The sequence below is a fragment of the Pleurodeles waltl genome, chromosome 8 (genome assembly GCF_031143425.1).
Source record: "Pleurodeles waltl isolate 20211129_DDA chromosome 8, aPleWal1.hap1.20221129, whole genome shotgun sequence".
In the NCBI taxonomy this organism is placed as follows: domain Eukaryota; kingdom Metazoa; phylum Chordata; class Amphibia; order Caudata; family Salamandridae; genus Pleurodeles; species Pleurodeles waltl.
In genome coordinates this window covers 384,281,860-384,298,710 of record NC_090447.1, presented here as the reverse complement: position 1 = coordinate 384,298,710, position 16,851 = coordinate 384,281,860, and positions in this window count along the sequence as shown.

Sequence of the window (16,851 nt, the reverse complement as noted above, 5' to 3'; positions counted from 1 at the left end):
GCATTTGGGAATCTTCCTTTACCCTTGTTTCAGACTAGGCCAGAGTTAATCCATGTCCTATCATCAGAAGGGGGGGGTTGAGAAATGGGGGAGTGATCTTTCTTTTTTAGGGATAGTGAATCTGCACAGCAGTCTCAAGAGCATCTTGCTCAGCAGCAAACTCAAACTCTTGTGCTGTTCCTACTTCTAGAAGATCTGCTGCTGGCTGTGGCCCTGTTGGTGACTTTCCTGAGTTGATGTGAGGATATGGGTGTACTATATGATAGGAATAGCTAGTCTTATCATGGAGTGCACTCGCAGAGACCCCTTTGGGAAAGAACAGCCTTGTTTACTTAACTTCTAGCTCAACTCTGGGTAATTGTGGCTGTGAGCAATAAGGCTCAGTGAAGGAATTTAGTGCAAAACATTTAACAGCACCACACAGCAGAATTAGAAAATCAAACACCAATAAAAAGGCACCACAAACATTTATAAAAATAGTGTATTTTTATGATTTTTTAGAATTCTTCAGCATCAAAATCGACTGGAGGGTTCAGGAGATACAGATTTTACAACTTTTAAATACTTTTAAATGCAACTGCAAAAAAGCATTGGTAAATGTAAAGTTTGAAAACTTTTGGAAAGTTTGAAAGAGTTAGTTGGAGTATTCTATCTCGTCTTGTGTGACCAAGCCCAACAAGAACGAGGTCTAAGGGGCCCAAAAAGGATACCTTGCATAGCTATATGTCCACCAGAGTGATTTTAAAGGATGTTCCTGACTTTAACACAAGACAGCCATAGGAAACAAAGGAGGGGTCCTGATGCTGAGGGATATGGGCAAATATGCTCACAAGGATTCTCCAGTAGTAGTGAAATAGACAGGGGTGTCTCTGTGGTGGTTCCTCGGTCCACGGGGGATGTGGGGCGAACCTGGTCAAGTAGATAAATGTCCCTCAAAGTCCTCTTTGTTGCAGTACTTGCACAGCTATGGCTGTGCTACCAGTGACAGTACACCAGTGTTTGAGGCAAAATGTTTGGTGGGGACTTGTGCATTGCAGTCCAATGAATCCAGTCACTGACAGCTCTCCCGGTATGGCAGACTCGAGTGCAGACTTGGCCATCTCAGATTCCTTTGTTGATGCACCTGGTGACTGTAGCTAGGAATTTTCCACAGGCGCTACCACATTGTCAAGTCGGGCTCCTTCTGCTCTCGTGACCCTATTGCGGGTTCTGGGGGACCAGCTACCTGATCCTTGAAGTCATAGGAGTTGGTGAAGCTGAGAAATTTAGTTTTTCCAAAATTAAGAGCCACAAAAAGTGTAGCAGGTCCTCTCAGCAATGCAGCATCTATTTGTGCAGTTAAAAGCCAACAGGACAAGCCTTCTTCAGTCATCTCTCTCTTATCCAGTCATGAACTAAGGGTAAGGATGCCAGTGATGCCCATTTCATCCCAGAAGCATGTCCTACAGAGACCATGCAGTCACAATCAAATGGGCAACTGGGTCTCTTCCACTCTAGTGTCACAGTTCCTATGACGTGTGGCATCTAACTATCCCAGAGTGTCCCATTTTTGCCCCTTCCAAAATGGCACAACCCTTCCTTGTTTAGGAGGAGCAAGTTAGCCCACCCTCGGGGGTTGGCTACTAGTGGGCTACACACTTACGGTTCTAACACTGGTTTTCTCCTCTTGGCCCTGTTTCCTAGGTGTCTTCAGGAACAAGTGGCATCCTGCTCAAGAGTGTTACCAGCAGCCCTTCTAAGGCAGCTCCTCCTTTGAAGCTTGCCTTTGGGGCCAACCCCCTTTGCAGGTTTTCTAGGGGAGGGGGTAACATCTCGTTTCACAGCTAATCCTGTTGTTCACAAGTTTGTGATTTGTTCACGTGTCTTCCCTGGTCGTCAAAAACTGGTCTATCTGTGAATGGCGTTTGTGAGGTCAGTGCACTACCTGGAGTGTAGGTTTGCAACTTTCTAAAACTTGCTTAAAATTATTAATGACATTAAATCCGATCTGATCACTAGATGGGGTTTACTTTTCTCATTAATTTGATATCTTACTTGACCTGGTTAGATTGTCCCATTCCGAAGTAAGATGCATTTAAGTGCAAGCCGTCCAATGGGGCTCCTAACCATTGCCCAGCAAAATGACAATGCGTAAGTGTTGCTGAAAAGACATATAAAACATTTGTGTGACATATATATGTAAGGGAAATGGGTCCTTTTCCATTAGGAGTAATGAGAAAGTCAAGCTAGGAGTGTGGAACACTGCCCTTTCAGTCTACAGTGGCAGGCTAAGGTATCTTTCATGTTTTGTGCAAGCAGGATGCACAAATAGTGCTGCAGTCATTTGTGGACACTCTGCTTTACATGCCCGGTTACCTTGGTACCATATACTAGGGACTTATAAGTAAGGCAGTCCTTACCAATTGGGGATAGCCAATTAAACACACTTTTGTACAGGGTACGTGGGGGTCAACATGCAAAAAGATGCATTTCCTTACAGTTTTACTGCAGCACTGAGAGGATTAGATTGTGGTGGTGACACTTTTGATGCCAGATGATCCTCCTCCCTGCCTCTTCCTCCTCAGAGGTGGGTGAAGCAGCTATGTCATGTTTCCCTGCAAAAAGGATGAGGGTGTGATGCCAGGGATGGTAACATACTTCTTCTTCTCACAGGCCACTTTCTTGAAAGGAACCTCCTTCTTTGGGGCATCTTCTTAGCACTAGCAGATGGTATTTGGCATGAGCAAAAGCATAGGACGCAGCTGTCACTGTCACATAATTTGTAGACTTCTCTCCATCTCAGTCCCATTTGTGATGTCTTGTGAACCTACAAGAAACCAAATACTAAAGCAAGAAATCAGGGGTATGTGGGTAATCTGAATCTAGCTAATGTGTCACAAGTGGAGTCATCTTCATTATCATTACAAATGCTTCACAATAGTGTACCCAAACCATGCACCACCAAAACATTTCTCTCATGACATTACACAGGAAACGTTAGTTTTTGTTCCAATGGGATCACTATGGGATGCAAGGAGGTGCAGGGAAAAATTGAATAAATGAAGATAATAATTGCTGGTGTCCCTCCAAAGCCCCATTGGACCCTGTCGAAAGGCAGGTGGGTGCAGGAAAAATCAAATAAATTAATACAATAATTGCTGGTGCCCTTCCAGGGCCCATGGAATCCCAATGGGAGACAAGTTAGTTAGGAGAAAAAAAAAAATGAATTGCTAATAAAGGTCCTTGGATAAATTAAAGGAGGCAGGGGTTGCAGGCAAAAATGGAATACATTAATTAAAGTATTGCTGGTGCCTTCCACGGCTCATGAGATCCCTATAGTGGGCATGGGAGGTGCAGTTAAAAATGAAATACAGTAATCAAAAACAGCAACTATAGGCTACAATCAGCAACAAAAACACATACATATATTAAAAACAATAAAAAAAAAAATCCTAAACCATTGAACAAAATGCCATGGTCTTGTTTCGTCACTATTCCTAGAAAATGGCTTTTAAAAGTTGTGTTAAAATATTCAAACTCACACTGGGTGCATACAGTTGTGGTGGAAGCTCATTCACCATGTGACCACTGAAGGAGGAGGCATGGAAAACAAAAACAAAATGGCCACCAAACACACACACACACACACTCACTGGCTCCACAAAATGATGGCCACTTCATTGGCAGCAAAGAAGGAGGCATACATGACAAAAACAAAAGGACCACCACATACACACTCCGTACACAGAATGGCCATCGCTGAATGACCAGCAAAGAAGGAGGCACAGACAATAAAGAACACATGGCGGCCCATGGCACATGGCACATTTATACACAGGCAACACAAAATGGCCACCTTCACATGATCAGCAAATAGGGAGACATAGGACCTGATGTGGAACTCAGCGGATGGGTTACTCCCTCACAACGGTAATGATTTTGGTGCAAGGGATATCCATCACAGTTGTGATGAAGCAACCCTTCTATTGAGTTCTAAATCAGGCACATAGAGAATAAAGAACAACATAGTTGCACTGTCCTACCTGGAGCCATTTGCCCTCCAAAATCTTCTAGTAGCATTGCAGGGAAAGAATTACAAAGATCTATATTATTTACCCAAAACAAGCCTGGGCCTACACATGGAACTGTTCTTTAACCACCACTATTACATTATCAATGCCAAAAATGAAAATTGAATTTACTTAAAAAAAAATCCAATAACAAACAGCCCAAAGAAACATCAATTACCATTCCAAATGCTTGTAAATGCTGCAGCAAAAAAAGTCAAATACAATATATTAAGCATGTCAGACATGCAAAAGCTCCCAAAATTGGTGGGCAGGCACATGGGGACTGAGGTAGCCTAGAACAAAGGATTATGGGGGTCATTCTGACCCAGGCGGGCGGCGGAAGCCGCCAAAAGACTGTACCGCGGTCAAATGACCGCGGCGGTTATTCTGACTTTCCCGCTGGGCCGCCGGGCGACCGCCAGAAGGCCGCCCGCCGGCCCAGCGGGAAAGCCCCTTCAACAATGAAGCCGGCTCCGAATGGAGCCGGCGGAGTTGAAGGGGTGCGACGGGTGCACTGGCACCCGTCGCGATTTTAAGTGTCTGCACAGCAGACACTGAAAATCTTTATGGGGCCCTGTTAGGGGGCCACTGCCATGGCGGATTCCTTGGGCCAGGGGTAAACCGGCGGGAAACCGCCGGTTGCCCTTTTCTGACCGCGGCTTTACCGCCGCGGTCAGAATGGCCCTGGAAGCACCGCCAGCCTGTTGGCGGTGCTTCCGCGGTCCCCGGCCCTGGCGGTCATGGACCGCCAGGGTCGGAATGACCCCCTATGTCTGTTCACAGAGGCCTGGACTCCATGAGCTATCCTAATCCAGGCTATCAACATGCACATGCAGCCAGAAAATAACACAAATATTGCATTTAATCCAAGGTCATCCACAATAACATAAATGTTTTAAAAAAACAAAACAAATAGCACAGTAGCAGTAAGAATGCGAACAATAGATCAAAATACACCCAAGGACTAGTGGAGGACAGATTGGACCCCAAACAATAAAACAACAACACAGTAACGTATTAACCAAATCAGCACCAAATCCATAAAAACACACACAAGAAAACAGAGGAAAATTATATATAATCCTTCCTTCCACATCCAAAGAATAAACAAACATTTTATTTTGTGAAAAAAGGTAATCACAAACATAATCCCCCAGGCCATCTGCCAAAAAAGATGCAAGAAAAAAAAGCATAAAAATACTGATGATTGTGCTGCAGCGCCAAGAAATCCTAGCTATTACTTCAAACTGAATAGTGGATTTTGCGCCTTAGGCCAATGGATCAACATGACATATGCTTGAGGAGATGTCAATAATAGATGCTATAGACATCAGCAATAGTCAATATATTCAAAGATCTGAACATCAAACAATAACCACACCAGTTTATTAAGAATGATTGTGAATTGATTTCCCTATATTAACAATGCTACTGTCACAAAAATAACTCTCAAATATAAATGATAAGCATATAGAATGGCTGATTAGAACGTCTTATATATCTGAGTTTAATCAAAGCAATCAAACAAATAATCTCAAGAGCCATAAAACTAATTAATAACAATAAGATTGGCAATAAAGATAAAGTATACATCAGGGCAAAAGATCAAAGTATGGCAATATAAATCATGAGCATGTGAGGAGAAATACCCTCACTAACCACAAATTAGCATTAACATGTTGGACTTCATGTAAAAATAATTTAGAAACACAAATGTAGAAAAATCACACTAGCTCGGGTTATTATAATTTTTTTTTTATTATGTAGCAATTAAACTATAAATTGCAGCTGGTACTTGCAAAGCAAAAGAGACGCATATGTCAATGCAATTTCATACATTACCCATGGAACAACAACATGCAGTCTACTTCAGCAAGGGGACACCATCAGGTGAGTCTTCAGAGAATCGGACCTACATCGACAGCTAAACCCACATCGCAAGTATGACTCGAACCATTAAAATCTTGTTCTCTTCTCTCTCTCCCTCCCTCAGAACAGATGACAGATCGTTATATTGAATTTAGAAAAGTCTATGATTGGTCAGTGTATGGAGTCATTTACAATTCAGTCAATGAGTCACTTATTAGGTAATCAAAAGTATTGACAATAGTATTAACTAGGACACAATTATAACTTAACTTTTCCTCTTCCATCTCGTCTGTGACTCCATTGTTCCATCTTGTCTAAACTTCTCTTCTCAGGAAGAAACGTCTCCTTTTGTAACATCTACTTCCATCCTCGAGGAAGAAACCACATATTATTGACAATTTCAAACATAGAACATTCAAACTTGTGTAATGACTTAATAAATCTGACCTTGTAAGGCATATTGCAGCAACCCGCTAGGGGTAGCTGTTTACACATTTATACACATTTATAAGCTATTAATCACACTCTTTTATGTAAGCATTGAGCTACGGATAATAACTACGATTTTAACTGACGTTTTGCTTAGAGAACAAAATGAATTATGGTGACCAATTACAAAAGTTGCCCTTTTTCACATGTTAATTCATCAACGATTAGTACTTTATTGATTAAAAAGAAATCATTAGCAAATTTGCACTCCTGCGCCTGCCCTCGCTCAAACAATAAACATTATCGAAAATGCAGCACTGACGTGAAGATTCCTAGGGTGTGACAGCAAGAGAGATGACAGACAAAAAGAGAGTTATACGTTACCTTCAAATCCAAATCCAAAATGATAAAAGAGCTGAACAAAGTACATGAAGAAGTCTTCAGAACAGAAAAGGAAGTTGCTTCTGTATGCACAAGTCTCTATGGCACGTTCTTCCATTTTTTACTGTGTTTTCCCATACAGTCTATGCAGGTAAAACGGCATCTCAAATATATAATTGTGAGCTGATGTCATGGTCGCTCACACTCAAAATTATGATGCTCACATTAAGGTTTGTAATTTCTGATTAAAAAGTAACGGAAATAGTCTGCTTATGTAAAAAGTCTACCTGAAAAGTTTGCTGACCGTCGTGCTATAGGAACAGTCTCATGAGTTGAAAGATGCTGCTTATGTTCTCAAATATGTGGATTTTGGCCAGAACATGCCACTCATGTTCAGAAAAGATACTGCTCACATTCAAGTCTACCAGGTTGTTTCAGTGCTTCTTGTATTACTATTTATCCAGGGAAATCAATACATGACTTGGCATAAATGTGTAATCTTGATAATTAAACAGAAGTCTTGTCACATGAAATTAAGGAAATTATGGAAAAATACCCGACATTTAAACCCACTTGAAAATACAATGCTTCTCTAACCGCCCCAGAAATGAGTGCTAAGCACAAGACTAATCAAAGTTTAAAAACAGATTAAGATTAAACAGCTGCTACACATTTGAAATAGGTTTTGGATTAACATTTTTGGGAGTTTGTGGACTTTTTGTCACATTAGCATAGTTTTTAGGATGGAAGCCCTTTCATATTAGACTGCATGCGTCTAATAAAAGTGGAAAAATAATACACATCAACAAGTTTCCACATTAATTCCAACAATTGCCTAAAAAATATTTAAATACTTTAAAACTACACCTGCAACTGAAAAATGTAAACTAAACAAATGTTGCAGCATCATTTTTAATATACTTTCCTTAAAGAAAAAATCCTAAAAAGAGAAAGGGATGCAAAAAATGGTTGTCTTGACTGTCAATTTTTTACTGTAAAGGAAGGAGCTATACATTTCAAACATCACATCAAAACATATTACACCTAACATGACAATAGAAAATAACTTATGCATAACTCATACCCTCCATACATACCACAGTATAAATGTAAATTTTATATTACACACCACACACAGGGTCCACAATACAACAGAACAATTGACGTATCCCATTAAGCCACTCATTAAAGCTTTAAATATTATTCCTTAGCACCTATATAAAACTAAAATACATCCAGGTAGTCTTAAACTCTTAGAGTGAGCCAAAATATAAAATATTGGCAGTCTTTCTTTATCCAATGAACCAATTCTGCTGCTAGTGTCCCTGACATCCAGAAAAAGAAGAATTTGAAAAAAGTAATTCTTGAAAAAATGACAGAAAAATGCAAATTAGTAGGTGACTGTTGGGAAATATTTCTTACCTTTAGATGTTTATGAAAAAATAAACCTAAAAAATGTAAAGAAATGCCAGTGAATCTTTTGACATAAAATTGTGGGTCATGTATAGGCTTTAAAAGAGTGATCTGATTAAGAAGACTAAAGAACAACCTCTTTTCTGGTGGGTGTTCAAGGTTTAAAATGCAGGTGGTATTTTGTTGGTTAGGTGGGTGAAAACCTGATAAATAGGGTAACATCCACTAAATGTGGGTTAGTGACAGATATGCTATGTGTTCACTATCTGGCCAAAAGTGATGTCCATTGTTACTTGATTGGTGTTCAAGGAAAAATGGCAACAGGTGTAGATTGTTGAATAACCTCAAGACCAAAAAGCCTGTTATGATCATTGGATGATGTCATCAGTGATGTCATCAATGATGTTATCTGAATTGCCATCAGTGAGGCCATCAATTATGTCATGTCACAAGTCAGTCCATAGGTTGAAGTAAAGTTAGTTGGTTAGTCATATATATGTTTTTTCTTTTCATTAAGTTGTGCATTAGTTGCGTTAGGTTTGTGATCTTGATTTCTTGTGTGTTTAGTAGAGGTTAGAGTAGGGATAGAATGATGAGAATGGATTTGAAAGGAGAAGTAGTAATTTGTTTTGTAAATAGTGGTCACTGTTAGTTGGGTGTCATGGGTAAAAAAAGGAGAGGAACTTTGAGACTGAGTTTGGGGTTTATAGTAGTTAGAAAGGTCTGAGATTAGTTAGAGAGAAGAGGGCTGGGAAAAAGGTTGAAGGGATGAATTGTTTGGTATTGATCCCTCTTTATAAATACCCATATGTGCACAGAAGCAATAATATTAAATATGGTCTGATGTGGAGGTTTATATTTTGGTAAGGTCTGAAAATGTTGTGATAACAATGATAGCTGCGTAGTAACAGCTTTCTGCTATACATAGTTGGTTCTGCTGTGCATAGTTGGTTACGTGTGAGAATACTGCAGTGGTGCGATCTGTATTCTGTGCATAACTGTCATGTGGGAAGAGCCAGTCGGTGGATCTTATATGTGTGAGTAGTGACTTCCATAGATTAGCTGCTTGAACAGAGAAAAACGGTGCACCTATATTTTTTATTGTACGTAGGAAGCATGAGGCTGGGAAGCCTTCTTGAGCACAGGTTCCTATGTTGTATTTGTTTGCCGATTTTCTTTCTGATGAAGGGAATCCTGGGTGCAGGTAGATGCATTACAGTATTCTCAATGTGAGAAAGACAGCTTGGTGTATATGGTAATTTTGAGATTTCTTACCTCCTTAGATATTTTGGTGATAGTGGTAGATCATTAGACCAAATATGGAGAGAGTTATAGGTTTTCCAGTTGTCACAGGTGAAAATATCTGTTTTGAAGGCATTCAGTTTGAGACAGCTCCATGTTATCAGTTGGTCAAAAGCCCGAAGGCAACTGAAGAGTTTTGATGTTCAAATATTCTTTGGGTTTTCACATTTTGTAAGTCTCTGCATGTCATCTGCGTAGTTGATGTCAAAACCAATAATCAGATCTATACAGGTTGAAAAGCATGGATGAGATGACTGAGGCTTGAGGGACTCATGTTCTAACGCTGCATGATTTAGAAGAGAAAGGAGGAGAACACATACTATTTATTCTAATGTGTAGGTAGGATGTGATTCAAGTGGGAGATGTACCCTCTACTTAGCTTTAAGTCTTTGGATTACTATGTTATGATACACTGTGTCAGAAGTCAAAGAGAAGAAGGGCAGCAACCCCGCCGTTGTCTACCTTGTTTATAAGGTAATCCTAGAAAGAGATAAGGGCCATTTCAGCACCTCTTCCTAGACAGAATCCAATTTTGAAGTCACAAAGTAAAGATTGTTCTTCAATGAATTGTGACATCTGGGCAAAAGCTGTTGTTTCTATAAATTTGTCCTGGAACAGTCCATTTACTTGGGCCTGTAGTTGCTGGGGTCTTGACTTTCCAGGGTAGGGTTTTTAATGACAGGTAAATGCATGCCTTTATTAATTCTTCTGGAAATCTCCTGTTGTTAAGGAGTTGTTGATGAGTGCTATAACTGTGATGGCTGCAGAAGCAAATAGTAAAATGTTTTAGAAGATTTGAGGTGGACAGGGGTCTGATAGGCATCCTGCTGGCTTACTTGCTTTTACAAGATCGAAAAATTCAGTTGGGAATAGTTCTTTGAAGTAGCGTAGAGGCTGTACTTACCTTTCCCCGCAGGGTTTTTTTGGAAACGAATTAGGACTATTTTTTTACTGTTTAAATAAGAATCCAACATGTGTGCTTTAGTTGGGTAAAGATTTTCCAGGGTGTCACAAAGGTGGTCATTATGACATCAGTGGTAAAAACCACTTACCACCGCGGTGACGCCCGCCAAAATACCGCCACCACGGCTATCATTCGTCCGCCATATTCTGAGCACTTTTGGACTTCCGCCACAAGAAGGGTGGAAATCCAGCAGTGTTCATGGTGGTGGATGGTGGTAAGGTGGAGCTGCTACCACCAGCAGCGCCACGCTAGGAAAACGCCACCAGTCGTGTTATGTCCAGTAATATGGCCTGGTGGTGTTCTGTTTCCCGTTCCCTGCCCGAAGACCTCTCGGTCAAGGTAAGTCAGGCTTCTGACAGGGAGGGTGGTAGGAGGGTGGGGGGTTTTGTGTATGTGTTACTGAGTATGTGCATGAATGTGTGAGTGAGTGTGTGAATGCGTGTGTGTGTTGTGTTTTTTGTGTGGTTGTATGCGTGTGAGTGAATGCGTATAAGAATGGTGAAGTGAATGCATGTTTGCATGTCAGTGTGATGGTTGTTGTAAGAATGTGTGTGAGCATGTCTGGATGCATGCGTGTATGAATGCGTGTATGCCAGTGTGTGTATGAATGCGTGTATGCCAGTGTGAGTGATTGGGTGTACGTGTGGTGCGTGTCTGCAGGTGTGTGCGTGTATGGGGGTATAGGGTTGTGTCTGGGGAATTGGAGGGGGTGGGGTGTGTGTGTGTGAGGTTCGGAGTGGGTGGGGGGTGTTTGGATGGAGGGAGGGTGGTGGTGTCAGGTGGGTTTTGGTGGGGAGGTCATCTACCGGTGACAGGGAAGAAATTCCCTGTCAACCGGTGACAGGGAAGAAGTTCCCTGTCACCGGTAGGGATAACCACCATGGTTTCCATGACATTGCTAATGCCACAAAAACCGTGGGGGTAGGCAGGCTCTTAATGCCGCCACTGGTACTATGCCGTCCGCCGGGATGGAGATACACATCTCCGGCCCGGCGGCTCATACCGCCATGGCGGTATGAGTGGAGAAGTGGCTGCAGCCAACCCTCCAATCTCATAATTTGGCGGTATGTACTGCCAGCCTGTTGGCGGTCATACCGCCACATTAACACTCTCTGCCGGGGTCATAATGACCCCCAAATATTTGAGAAAAGGGGTACGTGCATTTTTGGTTACAGAATTCTGTGAGTATTTTATAGAACTATTAGAAGTCCTTATTAGCACACTTAGCATTGTTGATTCATTGCTGTAAACCAGCAAGACAGTGAGGTGGTAAGCTCAGTAGTGTATAGGTGCTAGTGGACCTCCTCCTGGTGAGTGGAGCCGGCCGGCATTAGGCCGGTGCGGCTTGTTTATTTGGGGTGTGTTACTCATTCTGCTTCCCCTCTTTCTAATTACCTGATTCTTTTCCTGTGCATGTTCTGTGCCCACACTTTGTGCACTGCACCTGCTGCCATTTCTGCCTGTGTATCACCTGTATATCAGCCCCCTTGAGTTCTTCCACTCCAGCACTTAGCCCTTACATTTGTACTTAATACCCAACCCTCATATTCTTGAGCTTGAGACTTTTGAAACACTGCTGACTTCTGAAAAGAGTTTCATTCCTCTGCCACAAAGCCCGCGTGGGATACCTTTGAATACTTGTGCCCCTACGCTGAACTTTTTGGGATGTAGGACATAAATGGGGTGGTGAAGCAGTGACTGCAGCTGGACAAGGCAGGGCATTGGAATTGTTGTCCTTTTTAGGCCAGGGTTCACAACAAGTCAGTTGCAATGTCTTGCCAGGGTGTTGATGTGGGCTCACGAATGACTTCTGCTTGGCTGGAGATTGTGTGCTGGTAGGGCATAGATGGCAAATCCCCCTAAGCAGTGCAGAGGCAGATGACACTAGGTCTGTGTGGCTTGTTATTCTAGGGGGGCTGTAACCTCCATGCACGCTGCTCCTTTTTGCTCCCTGATATATTTTTGTAGACCTTTTAAATTGACTGTACAGTGTTTGCTGTGTTTGCTGCCACGTTCCTTGTTAATGTCTTCCCTTGTAAGATGTGGAATCGAGGGGTGAAGGGTGGGAGCAGTGGCTATAGGCACTGCTATAGTTTGGACTCATCTTGAGGTCCATCTAGGCATGGGCGTGGCCTGTGCCACCTGGTGAGCTTTCAGCTCCTTACTCTGTTCACCATTGATTTCAACACTGTTTTTAGGTTCCTTCTTGTGTGACCCTACTTAACAACTTGGAGGCAGTCTCTGCATTTTTGCTGTACCATTATGAAAAAAGTGATATGCAGGTGGACATTGTAAGTGCCCTGGCCGCTCATGTAATAGGAATTGATAAAAAGCTGTGAGTTTTGATTAACCTGATAACAAGAGTCCAGTCCAACCCAGCAGTTGCATACCACACTTGTCGTTGTGCTAGTGTGATTGAGTCTCTTGCTAGGATACTCCAAACATTGGATGCTATCCTGGAATGGATTTCAATGCCAACACAGCAGTCTGGCCAGGTTCAAGTTCAACAATTCAAGCTGGAGCATAGTCAGGCTTCTTCTCTGCCTAAATGTGCCTCTGGTCATCCATTGCCTCTGGAATCACCCTGTTCTCTTACTAGATCGGATGTTGTTAAGGCCTCAAAGTACTTAAGCATTTCAATGTCTCTGAATCTCCATTTGCTAGAACTGGCAGCAAGAATGAGGGCAACCTAGTGGTAAAACATTCTCACAATCCCCATTGAGCATTGTAGGAATTTTCCAGTTAACACCGCCTCTTGCTGAGAATGCAATTCTAACACTAAGACATCCAGTCTCACTACTCATAGTGCAGAGCGGCCAGGACAACAAACAGCTACTGTGAACCTACCCACAAAAAGGAAACAACAGTGGCTCTGGAAAGCAAGACATAATAGCAGCATCTGCAGCAACTTGCATCCTAGTATAGTGCCTTTGCAGTCTATTCCCTCCGTCAATAAGGTCCCTGCGGGCAATGGCAATGTCCTTTCTTCAGCCGATAAACAGCGTACTACTGAATCAAAAACGTATTCAATCTTCGCACGTAATACAGCGTCAAAGGCTGAACAAACTACTGACAGTGGACAATGGTGGTAAAATAGAGCAACTGTTTAGTTAGCCCACTGATAGAGAACCACTATAAATATCTGCTATGGACTTATCACCTTCAAATTCTGTTAACATGCACCCTAGGTCCCCATAGGAGCCCTATAATCGCCCCTTAAGATAAGCATGCCTACTACATCAAATTAAGACTTAATGGCTATCAGCATTCAATTGCCAATGGAGCCACTGTCGGCACCACCACCAGCAACACCAGAATCTGGCCCTCAGCTACTTCAATCTTTTGTTGACTCTGTGCCATTCAATCTGCATATTGATCAACAATGTCCAAATCCATTAACAGCTTACCCTCCTGCAGGAAGGATTAAGAATTTACCCTCTTCCAGGAAGGATTACAGAGCCACCAAGAAATCAGGGAAGTACACTATCCCAACTAAAATGTTACATTACTTTTCCAGAGGCAAGCAAAATATTTTAAATAGGAACTCAATTTTAAAATTGGTTGGGACAATGGAGAGCACTAGTCTTATTAACTCTGCACCTCTGGAGACAATGGAGTTCAAGGCAAATCCACATTTGAGAGGGAGAGATATTACTCTCACAATCTGATCTTTCCTGAAGCTAGCAACCTTATTTAGAAGCATAAAGACAAATTCATTTTATGAGGAATTGAGCTGCAGCAAGTGCTCACATCACGCTACCCTAGGCCATTGTCACCCATTACTTGCACCTTCAACTCTCCAGGTTTTCAGAACCTGAGAGTAGCCATTGACTCCGATTTTCATAAACATCTACTCCCAGCTATGAAAGTCATCCATGTGCATAAGTGAGTTGTAATTCAAAATCCAGTTTAATGGTGAAGTCGGATTTTAAGCTACAATTATGAAAACGCCACATTTATAATGCTGCCATTTTCTTGCCCAAACCAACTGTGCTTTTCTGCCAGTGTTCTCTGTCATGTAACTGTGAATTGCTCTGCTGTTGGGTTTTGTGTATTAGTTCCAGACAGTGAGACAATTGAAACCTAGATGTGAGGGTAGAGGTGTGAAGGTAGTGGGTCTGCCTGACAGGATGGTTGAGGAGGAGCTGCCCGTGCCCTGATTACATTTCAAAGGGTCCTGCCTGCAGCATACACAAAGGATTCTGACACCAGGCCTAACCTCTCTTTTGTCATCCTAGGCGGTTTGTAGGCAGGAACAGGGGAAAAAAATGACTAGAATCAGTTTTGAGGGTAGGTAATGGAATTCCCCTACAAAAAGGCTGGCACCACATGTAAATGTAGAACCTTCAGAACTACTTATCAGAACACTCTTGAACACAAAGAAGGACTGCCTTGCTGCCATGACTGCCCAGCTCATGGAATGACTACCTTGCTCTCTGAAGAAATAATTCTGGACTTGCTTGCCATGATCCCAGGCTTCCCAGATTGTATCCACAGGTCAGTTGGCTTACCTGCTGATTGATCTACAAGGAAACAGCAAGCTTTCAGAAGCCTCTCTTTAACTGTCCAGCTGAACAGCACCAATTGAACCTGCCAGGACCTACCTGAGCGCTTCTACTGGCCTTAGTTGGAGTGAGTTCTGATCCCCAAGAAGTGTCTCCCAAGTCCTGGATCCATGAATTGCATTGTTGAGAAGTGCTCCTCAACAAAAAGGTAAAAATCCTGAAGTTTGGGCTCCTTGTGACAGCCAAATGACCTTTTTGCACCAAGAAGTGACCACCTGCAGTGACCACAAATGTGAATCTTCAGTGAGACCTGTTCTTTGGACCAACAGCAACCGTCTGCAAAGACCAACAACGTGAGCCCTAAGGTTTGCACAGACAACAACCATCCACATGATCAACCACTGTGATGCTCCAGTAACAACTAGCTCCTCGTACTACAACAATGACCATCCTTGATGCAAAAAATCAATATCTGTGGAATAACTGGTTGGACTGTTGTTGTTCTGGTATCATTTTATTTGATACATTTTACTCTGTTTCTCTACATCTGCCTGGTTTGTTTCTTTTGTTGTGTTGTCACTTTAATACTATTTGTCTGTTGCACAAATACTTAACATATTGTCTCTAAGTTAAGCTGGACTGCTTTATGCCAAGCTACCAGAGTGTTAAGCACACGTTAATTTATTGACTTTTGTGGCTAACCCTCTCAACCAGTAAAACAATTTCTCACACGTTTGTTAATATTCTTGAAAAAGTTAATGGCAAAGCAATGTGCAAGTGTGCAATGGTGAGTGTCTGTCGATTTTAGGCATTTTTGAACCACATAATTTGATACATACTTTGCTCAATTACTTTGCAACCTTTGCAGATTCCTCCGAATAGTTGTTTGTGTCTGAAATGAAAATTATTCTAACAGCGAATGTGCTACATATTATAAAAGTTTTGCTGCATAATTTAGATCACACAGCTCCAAGTTGTCCCCCTCACCCATAATCAAACTAGGCCTTGACAATGTTAAAACCCTGCAGATTGATTTGGGGCAGTCATTGTGATGATGTAATCCATAATTCAGAGGCAGTTGTCTAACTATTTACCTATTTCAGTGTTTCTGTGAAATATATGTGTTTATACCACTGTATTTTGAACAATTAAAGGACCATATAAATATACACGCAGAAACACAGACTATACATATATGTTTGTGTATGTGTACAATTGATTGAGAGCTGTGGAGTTTTGGTGCGAGTTTCTCACAGTGCCTTTAAGCGGGTCATAAGGAGTAAGAATTATCAACCGGAGCTGCACATCTGTACTTCCTACTTGTGTAAAAGAGTGAAGACGCGAGTGCCGGTGAAGACGCGAGTTGTGCGAGTGAGAGAGACTTTTCCCAGATGAGCATGCTGGTGTTGAGAGCAGCAGACGAGCACGCTTGAGCGGTGCTGCTTCTTCTCTGAGTGCCTCCAGTGAACGGGGCTGGGTGAGGAGCTCCTGTGATACGAAGAGGCGATCCGAGTCCAACAGCGGCTGGGGAGCCGCGCCCTAACCTGACAGAGCTGCTCAGCTACTGGGGGCGGCAAGGTGTCTGGTCGACCACGGGCAGATCCAGGAGCCTCCTGTACAAAGAGAGCCCTCCAGTGCGCCGCTGTTTCAGACCTGCTGCCTCCCTCGTTCCAGACTCCTTCGCTCGCTGCCTCTCTGTTCCGCCCGGACCTCAGAAGAAAGGCTGCACCAGGACGCAGCGGTTGACACAGCTGTTCGCCCTTCTAGTTGCCTCTGGGCGGCTCCCTTCCACCGCCACTGGGATCTTGAGGGCCAGAGTGATCTCTTGGCTTGGCACCGTTGGATCTCGTGGAGTCTGATCCACCAGACACCCGCAGCCCGGAGGACGCCATTTATTTTTTTTGGGCTAAAGTTGACTCTGCTGAAGTCTGCCTGCAGA